Below are 10,001 nucleotides of genomic sequence, written 5' to 3'. Positions count from 1 at the left end.
TCACAATAATTTTGTTCAAAATAACACCTGTTATATTTTTTTTATAACATATATATATTTTTTTAAAAATCAACTCTTTCACATTTTTAAATGAATCCTATTACATTAGTACTAATCACCAAATCTGTAGCATTTTTAACAAATCATAACATCTGTTACACTTTTTGAACAAATTATTTTTCACATTTTTGTGCAATATTTGAGTTTAATGTTGTCATTTCAATGAAAACACGTTATCTCTTTCTTTGTCTGGAGAAGCCTGGCATTGCATCCTGTTCACCAATGTACGGTAATCTGGTGTATAATTTGACACTGCAACTCTGAGTGAGTCTTGTAGATGTGCATCAGTAAGGCGTGTTCTGTGTTTGTTCTTGATGAAGTTCATGTTAGAAAAGGCTGATTCACAGAGATAGGTTGAACCAAAAAGGCAGGCAACTTTCATAGCTGCTGTGCATACACCTTTGTACTTTTCTGTGTCCACAAGGCACCAAAGGTTTGGAGCAGACTCATGGGTTTTGAGGTGGAGGTCATTTTGCAACGTTACGATTTCAATCTCCACCTGTCCAGCATCTAAGTTGAACATAGCACTTAGTTGCTCAGCAATGCATGTCATGTCCACTTGCATGAAAGGATTTGAAATGAATGACACACATGGCTCAAGTTGATCAAAGTCACAAAACCTGTTCTCAAACTCTTGCCGTAGTCTGTTTATGACTTGAGAGTACTTTTCTACAGCTTTGTCAAAAGCCACAGATGCAGAAGCATTGTCATTCAACACTGACTGTATGGAGGGAAAGTGCAGCACTTTTTTTCTCTGTAAATGCACAGAGGAAAGGTTCATCTTAGCTCTAAATGCGTTTACAGCACTTATCATGTCAGCGACAGTCTTACCCTTGCCTTGCAGCTCACAGTTCAAATGGTTCAGTTTCCCAGTGATGTCCGTTAAAAATGCAAGGTCAATTATCCACTCAGTGTCCTCGAGCAGCGAAGCGTCTTCCCCTTTCGATTGCATGAACTGTTTGATTTCGCCCAAAAGTGACAAAAAACGCTGCAAAATTCGTCCCCTGCTGAGCCATCGGATTTCTGTGTGTAGTAACAGGCCACCATATTCAGCTGACAGCTCCTCCAATAGCACCTTGAATGTCCTGTGTTGTTTGGCTTTGGAGCAGATGCCATTTATGATCTTCACGACAGGAGTCATCACATGATCAAAGCCGGTTACTTTTGCACATAGCGCCTGCTGGTGAATGATGCAGTGGTAATGTAGAAATGTTGGGAAGTCTGGGTCACCTTTGCATTGCGCAATGAAGCCTGCATGCCGGCCCGTCATGGCGGGAGCCCCGTCTGTTGTCACCGACACCAGCTTTTCTAATGGTACCTTTTTCTCCACGAAGAACCTCTTCACCGCGTTGTAGATGTCAATTCCCCTCATTGTTGTCTTCAGGGGCAGAAGTGTCAGGACTTCTTCTTTTGTGGAGAAATCATCAAACACCATTCGGATAAACATCATCAGCTGAGCTGTACTGGTGTTGTCCACGGACTCGTCGCACTGGATGCTAAACCACCTGCACGTAACCAGATCCCGGTCCAGTTGCTCCGTCAAGTTTTCGGACATAGCCGACACTCTTCTAATCATGGTACTTGCCCCAGTTGGACATCGGAGAGAGCGGAGATGGCATCGGGACCATTCTTCTCGTCTTTGAACACAGTGTTTGCAACTATCATCATTGCTTCTTTCAAGACCTCCCCGTCCGAAAAGGCTTTCTTGTTCTTTATCAAACAATGTGCAGCTCTAAACGAAGCTTCAGTTGCTTTTTGTGATTTTATCACCGGCCTCGTGAAAAAAGACTGTCGTTTGCCCAAAGCTGCCTTTAAGTCACGGGCTTTTTCTGTCCGTAGTGCGCTGCCAGGTGGGTAGTTAGCATGGAAGCTTTTGTGACACGTACTGAAGTGTCTCTCCACATTGTGCCGCTTTGCCGTCGCAACAGTTGCCCCGCAAATGAGACACACACATTTTTCTTTCACTGTCGTAAAAAAGAACTCTTCCTCCCAATCATTATGAAAATAGTATGTTTTCTTTCGCTTTTCTGCCATGTTTTCTTTAGTTTGGTCGGTAAAAAACACATCTAGCTCGCCATTGTTGCTGCTCCCGCTAGTTTGTCTCAGCATAGAGTGAGATGGTGGTTTGACTTTTTTTTTATTTCAAATTTCAGTTTTTCCTTCATTTTTAAATTTTTTTTTTTTTCTTTTTTTAATTTAGAGCATGCCTTGCGGGCGACTCGCGGGGTCCCTGCGGGCGACCAGGTGCCCACGGGCACTGAGTTGGCTACCCCTGCTCTAGAAATACCATGGATCTCCTGAACAGCAACAGCATTGGCTTGTCTAAAATAGGTGCCCTGCCTGCTTATGCATGTCTATAACACTGTAATATATTTGTCTGTCACTCCAGTGTTTTCCCCCTGAGCAGCTTGATGAATGTCTCAAGCACAAAAATTCACCCACTCCCCCCAACACACCACCACTAGAATAAGAAGCAGCCTGAGGGATTTTCTCTGTCGGAGTTCTTTGTCTTATTGCTCATCACTTATACAGTACCAGGAATGAATGCTGTGGTTGGGGTAGAATTTTTAATTAGGATTATTTTAGTAATACTAAAGGAAAGTCCATAGTTAGAGAAGTTGGGTAATAGGGATGGTTAAGTTCACTTATTTGCATTCATCATCCTCATCGGCAATGTCAGTTTCTTATTGGAATACAGATAGTAATTTAGAAATGATGGCATACATCTTAACTAGCTGCAGGAAAAATCATCCTCAAACTTCTTGTTCTTCATCTACCCCCTATGTGCTCCTCTTTCAGACAATTCCTCAAAGTTCATTCGTTCTGCCCAGTTCTACCACATCCTGAGTCGAGTCAAGTCAAATTGGTTCCTAATGTTCTCCTCAATTGTTCAGCCAGACTTTTTAAGCACCACAAAGCGCAGTCAATTTTCTGCCTATTTTAGAAAAATGTCTCCAGATATCACAGCAAATATTATTCAGAAAAGTCTGAACAATGTACCATAATGTACTGCACCAAAGTTAAAATGTTCCATGCACCTCTTTACATAATTGGACTTGGCAATGATAAAGAGAGTTGTGGCTAAGTCACAATCCTCTATCTGTGGTCCTGATCCCATTTCCAAAACTATTTAAAACTTAGTTTTTAACTTTCTTCATTAGAAGTTTTAACAATATTAATCCCTTGCTGTTCATATGGCTGTTGCCCATAGTTTTTAAGGCCACCTTAAAAGGTCCAGTGTGTAAGATTTAGGTGAAAGGGATCTATGAGTGTGTTTCATCTAAATTATACAAATTGTTGTTTCATTAACCCTAGAATGGGCCTTTTATATTGAAATACTTTATATTTACATCGGGGGTGGGTCCTCTCTATGGAGGCCGCCATGTTTCTTGTAGTAGCCAAGACTGGACAAACTAAACACCCTTTGAGTTTTTATGAAAACTGAAGGTTACCACAGGTTCTCTTTCATGTTTGGAAGGGGAGGGTGAGGTGAGGGGTGTTCAGCTGAAACATGCAACTTCACCACTTTGTGTCACTAAATTCTACACATTGTAACTTAAAGCAAGTGCTTCACATTTGGTTAATCTTTTATTTATAACATATTATTCTCCAATCTGCCTTTTCTGAGTAATATTTCAGGAAAAAATGTTTTTTAAAAGCTGCATGGTTTTCTCCGCGTTTGAAAAATTCCTTTCAGGACACAGCACAGTATGGAAGCAGCTCTAGTCAAAGGAGGTACTGACCTCCACATTAGCAGTGATGAGAAAAAGCTCTGTACTTGCCTTGAAGATCTTAGCACACTTGTACATTCCCTGAAGCCATTTACTCCTGGCATTACAGTGTGTCCTTATTAGGGATGTTCAGAATTAACTGTTCCTCTTGAGACTCTAAATTGTCCGTAAGAGTAAATGTGAGAGTGAAAGGTATTTGTCTCTGTATGTTGGCCCTGTGATGGACTGGCAACCTATCCAGGGCGTACCCTGCCTCTCACCCAATGTCAGCAACTCCCATGACCCTCCAAGGATAAGCGGTGTAGATAATGGATAGATGGATGATTTCAAAAGTTTGCCACACTGTAAAAGAAAAAACGTCTGTGGACCGAAAAATTATTTACATGTCAACCAACCAACCACAGTGCAAAGTCATTTCTGTACGTAGTCAGAAAAAATTCAAGCAAAAGGAGTTCTTGGTTGGACAAGTGACCCCAATGTTACTTGTTAAATATACCATGAAGTATTGAAATATAGCAGCAGTATAAGCACAGTGCAATACCACTTTCGAAGCAAACATCCACAAGCATTTGGCCATGTCTTTCTCCATCACTGATGTGTTTTGTAGAGGAACAAAGGTGCTTAAAATGCAACTTGCTAGCTCTAAGATTGTGTTTCTTACAACCCTCGTAACATTTAATGTGTTTGTGTATATTGGTTGAGATGGGCATCTCATGGAGTCATGTTAACCTCAGTGGAACTCAGTGTGTGATATGTTTTGGTGACCAACAGTAACAAATAATCCTTCACACTTGTCAAAAGGGCAGAATCTTTCTTACTTTGAAATAAAAAAAATTAGCCAATTTTAATTTTGTATTTCTTACAAAATAAATGTGTAAATCAATGTGAACAGACTCTTACAAACATAATACAAGTGTCCCCGTGCAAGATACTGAACCCCAATGAATTATGATTGATCAAAGGTCAATTTTAGGATTAGCTTGAGTCTTCAAACATTCACTCTAAATCAGAGATTAATTGATTTGAATTTGGTGGTCAACTGCTAAAAGGTCAAGGTCAACCTCTCATTGTTGTGAACACAATAAATCAGAAATGCCCATTAGTAATTTCATTACATCTTGCACAATTTACTTGCACTCATGGATGACCTGAAAAAATTTTGCATCAGTTTTCACTTGAACTCAAAGATTAAACGATTCATTTTCAGTGGTCATGCATTTCAGTGGTTAGATCAGCACTGCAGTTGTGCTTTTGGTGTTTTTCCTTGCTCTTCCTGACTGTTAATGGCAGAGGATGTTGCACCTTGTTAAACCCTATGAGGTAAATTGTGATTTGTGAAAATAGCCTAACCAAATTAAATTTGATTGATTGTGAACTTTAGCAGGATATTATTGTTAGTGTTTATCACTTCATGTTTAGTGTTAGTTAGTGTAAGGCCTAATATTATCAATAATAATGTGTAGTCAGTTTCATGTGTCACAAATGTGTTCATGTCCAGTAGATGAGAAGATTGATACCACTTTCATGATCAGTATGTATGTACTTTTTCACCATGTGACTAAAGATTATTACCCCTACAGCTGTTGAACTCTACCAGTTTTTACTGCAGAAATAGACAGTGTTGACCAGATAAAATTTAAATCCAATAGTTAGCAAAACCAAAATAATGGACTGTCCTTGAGTCAGTACAGATTAGGTCCGCTGAACATGCAAAACGGAAAAAACAAAGGCCTTTTCTGTTTGGTTGTAAATTACAGGCAAGTGTACAAATGGAGGTGGAGATAGCAGGAGGGTAGGGAGGGAGAAGCAGTGAGGAGGCTGGCTGCTGTAGCTGCTGTTTCATTAACTGCCAGTCGACAGCACATACATCAAGCTCCCACAATGCTTAGGGAGCGCAACCGTAACCTGCACTGATCCACCTGCAAGAAGAGTTGCCAGTGATGGATTGTGTGACATGAACTGAGAGCACACTCACTCTATCTCTCTCCCACATGCACACACGCAAACACACACCATCCAAGCATTTTTCCAGAATCTCATTAGATCTAATAATTTGAAGATATCAAAAGTACCTATAGAAATATGAATAAACACTTTATGTACTGTTCTGAAGCTGACATGTTACTAATTCCTGCTTTAGGCTTATGATTATAATCATTTAGAGAAATTCCGCCAGTCCAACATTACCTCAGGGTGTATAGGCCACTGTTCAGGGGACCATAATAGGACATACCTGACATTATAACTTCACCTGCAATGGGATGTGTTCTCTCATCCTTTATGACTGTCACATCCCCCTAGACTCCAAATGTAAAGCTCCAATGTTTTGGAGCATAAAACTTCATTTCAAACTGTTCCTTCTTTGTTTCTGCCCAGCAAAACAGCTAGCCAACTGAAGCAATATGGGGGTGATGGTTAAGTTGCCGATTGAACCTCAGGAATACCCACTTACTCATAATCTGGTGACATTCAAGATTGTGCAGTTATTAAGGTTTATTGCATCTGAAAAATGTTTAATTTCCATGGGTAACAATGTTTAAACAAAGTATGTATGGTAACATTTACAGAACAGATAACAGTTAATAACAGTTATGTGTAGTCATTTATACGTGAATCTTTTGAACTCACAGGATAAATGTTTCCGCACACAAGAACATCTTTACAGCTGTAAATTCTTTCTTTCACTAAAACCTGGTGTGGTGTTGTGTGGAGGAGCCTGTATATTTCATGCATATTATCCACATCCTGCCTGTGAGGGTGGGACAGTAATTGGCTTTAAGATTTAAATGCATAAATATATCAAGCATTGAAATTACAATTTAATGGTGTGTGGAATTAGAGAAGGAAGCTCATGTTCTAGCTCCCACTTTTTTTACTCACAACCCCTGCTAAACCTCTTTCTCTGCTCCTGTACTACCACTTGCTTCTGTCAGGGTTGGGTTAGGCAGGTGGACCCAGAAGCAGAGTTTTAAACAAAAGGTGGCTTTTAATAGGAAAATGTCCAACAGAGAAAAAACAAACAAACAGAGGAATCTCAAAAAAGTCTAAACTGAAAAACAACTAAGAGCACAGGGGAAAACACCAGGAACTTACTACAACAGAGAGGATACAGAGGACGCGAGCACAGGAGACGAGGCATTACGACAACGAGAAGCACAGAGACTTATATACACACAGGGAAGGCAGGGGCAATTGAACACAGGTGGAACACATGAGGACTGGTGCAGACAATCACAAAGACAGGAAGTGAAGAAAGAAAAAACACACTAGGAGCAGAAACTACAAAATAAAACAGGAAACAGAACACAGGGAGTGGGAAAACATGAGACACCGAAACAACTCATATACAAACATAAACACAAGGATATACATAAACACTAGGTAATAATGAAACTGAAAACACTCAAAAGACAAAGCCATTACAGCTTCATTCTCTCTAATGTCTTTCATTAGGCCAAAAGCTTATATTGTTACAGTGCACTATTTTGAAATATGTTAATTGTAAGATGACTAGACCTCTTCTACCACAGTTATAGACTTATCATCATTGAAGATATACACATTTGTCCATTGTTGAATAAATATTCAACCAGAGTCCAGTCTCAAGGTTTGCTGTAGTGTTGTGAGTTTTATTGGTATTCTGGAATACGGTGAGCCTGCTGCACAGAACGAATCTGGGACAGCAGACTGACCCAGAGTACAGTTATACAGTGGGGAAGAAGGTTTGCACCTGGTATGCAAATTGTAACTGTGATCAAAAACATCTCACACAGTCTTGAGGCAGCCATAATGACTTTCTCATTTTCATTTTTATAGGGCTATTGTCTTTTGTGACTTCTTTTGTCATTCCAGTCACCTTGCACACTGGCGGCAACAGCTGCACCATATGCTGCACATTACTGAGTACTGCCCGCACCCGTTATCCACATGAGAGCGCCACCATGACAAAAATGGATGTACAGAGATTTTTCATGAGGAAAGTAAGTCATCATCACTGCTGGTAGTCGTCATTAGGTAACTCCAGCTAACTAACAGCAGAGAGTCCCTTGTACAGGGATAATAAGAGGGGAGAGACCTCTACTGGTAAGGCGAGTCAAAAGGGTTTTCAGTATAGAGTCATTTGTGATGCAGACAATCTTATCATAATTTTATGGAAATCAATAGGGATATTAAATAGGAAACATTTCAGTCAAGGTGCACCATATAAGGCTTATTTGATAACTTTTATTTAGGAAGAAGAGGCAAGATTAGAAAGGGCAGAGAGCCAAGATATATATATGAGCCAAATCAGCCTGACCCAAACGATTTTGGAGTTCTATTTTATATTCCTATATTTCATGTAATTTAAATCAGCATTTTTAGCCCAAAAAACTAATAACAGAGGCCTGTGCCACAAAGCTATGATATTAACCTGCTAACTTGATGGATCTTTTCAAACCTACAATTTTTTAGAATATAGGACAAGCTGGTAAATATCCCTTGTACGTTTAAAGATCTTCTGCACAAATTAATTTACTAACTACCATTAGATGTGAGCATGTGTAAGCAGCCAACAGCAAATGTTGACATATCTGACATAACTTCTGTTGTGCACCTTAGCGTCATCAAGTGTCATCAAGTCTTGTAATCAACGAACAGGCAGAACCTGAGGGTAAGCTGAGGCTAAAGGTAAATGTGACTGGCAACTGCCTTGTATGGCAATACTATGAAAGCCATGTGGCCTACTCCCCCACAGGGTGTTGTACCAGAGTATCAGGTCTAGTGTCTGGGTGGTGGTGACAATATGTGATGGGACTGTAAGCCGCTGGCCCACCAACATCTCCCAGTCTTGGGCTTGCTCCAACTGACGACTCCTGGTCATTGGAGGAGGCCCTCTCTGCTTGCAGTCTTTGAGGCTTGCATCATAGCATCGTCCAAGGCTTTTTATAGGTTTCTCAGACACTGTTGGAATGGGTTCTCCATTAATGTAAAACCTATGGTCTGATCCCTTATCTTTGCTTATTGAGATGCTTCTTGATTTTGATGGATTGATCCTCATTCTGGCCCATGTGATGTTTTCTTTCATATCAACCGTCTGATGCATGGTGCTGTTGTGTCAGGGTTGTCATGTGGTCCATGTAGGCCCTGATTTGTGTTAATCTGACCCCTGACTTTTGTTGCTCATCACTTTGACACAAGCGGCACTCCATTCCCATGTCAAACACCCCACCATCCTTCCAAAGGGGCATCATGTATCTCGTGTACTCATAAAGCACTTCCACGAAAGGGTGCAACATCAAGGTCGTGGCATGACATAGGAAACTAACAGACCATTTACATACAGTGGTATGGATTGTTTCGAACCATTTTATGTTCAGGATGGAAGGAAAGAGCTGAAGAGATGCAGGCTTCTGTTTACCTGCATGTGTTCAAGGGCTGTCCACATAGAAGTACTAGATGACCTTAGTACTCCATTTTGAAGCTCTGATAATTACCTCCATCGCCATGGTGAATGGTGGGGAGATAGTGCAGTCAGCCATGATGCCTACTTCAAGATGCTGACATATGATGGTAAAATCTGGTGTGGTGTCATGTCTTTGAAATATTTGCCTCTTTTTATGAAGTGTTTCTATTTTGATTATGGACTCCTTGTGTTTTGTATCTTTCCCTGTGTTTGGATTCACATTTTTCTCCCTGTGTTCTGTTTCCTGTTATATTTTGTAGTTTCTGCTCCTTGTATGTTTTCCACCTTGACTTCCGGTCTTTGTACTCTTTTCCGCCCTTGTGATTGTCTGCACCTGTTCCTCAGGTGTTTCACCTGTCTTCAATTACCCCTGCCTTCCCTGTGTATATAAGCCTCTTTGCTTCCCTTTGTCGGTTTGTCGTCGTTGTGTATGGTTTTCTCACCTCCCCGTCATGGTTTCTCCTCCATTTTCCCTCTCAAAGTGAGTTCCTGGTGTTTATCTTGTTTTTGGCAGTGTAACCCTTTTTGAGTTCAGTATACTTTGGATTTCTGTGGTTTTCTTTGTTTTTGGATTGTTTTCAGCTTGCCTAATTAAAGGACACTTTATGTTACAGTTTTTGTTCTCAGCACCTTGGGTCCACCTGCTTAAACTTAAACCGGGAAAGGACGTACTGACCAGTTATGGACCCAGCAGAGCTTCGCATTTTTTATACAAAAGGTTTTTGATTTAGAATCAATGGTGGACATGCTGAGCACCTCAGGCACCC

The sequence above is a fragment of the Hippoglossus stenolepis genome, chromosome 16 (genome assembly GCF_022539355.2).
Source record: "Hippoglossus stenolepis isolate QCI-W04-F060 chromosome 16, HSTE1.2, whole genome shotgun sequence".
NCBI classification, from domain to species: domain Eukaryota; kingdom Metazoa; phylum Chordata; class Actinopteri; order Pleuronectiformes; family Pleuronectidae; genus Hippoglossus; species Hippoglossus stenolepis.
Note: the sequence above shows the minus strand (reverse complement) of the source record.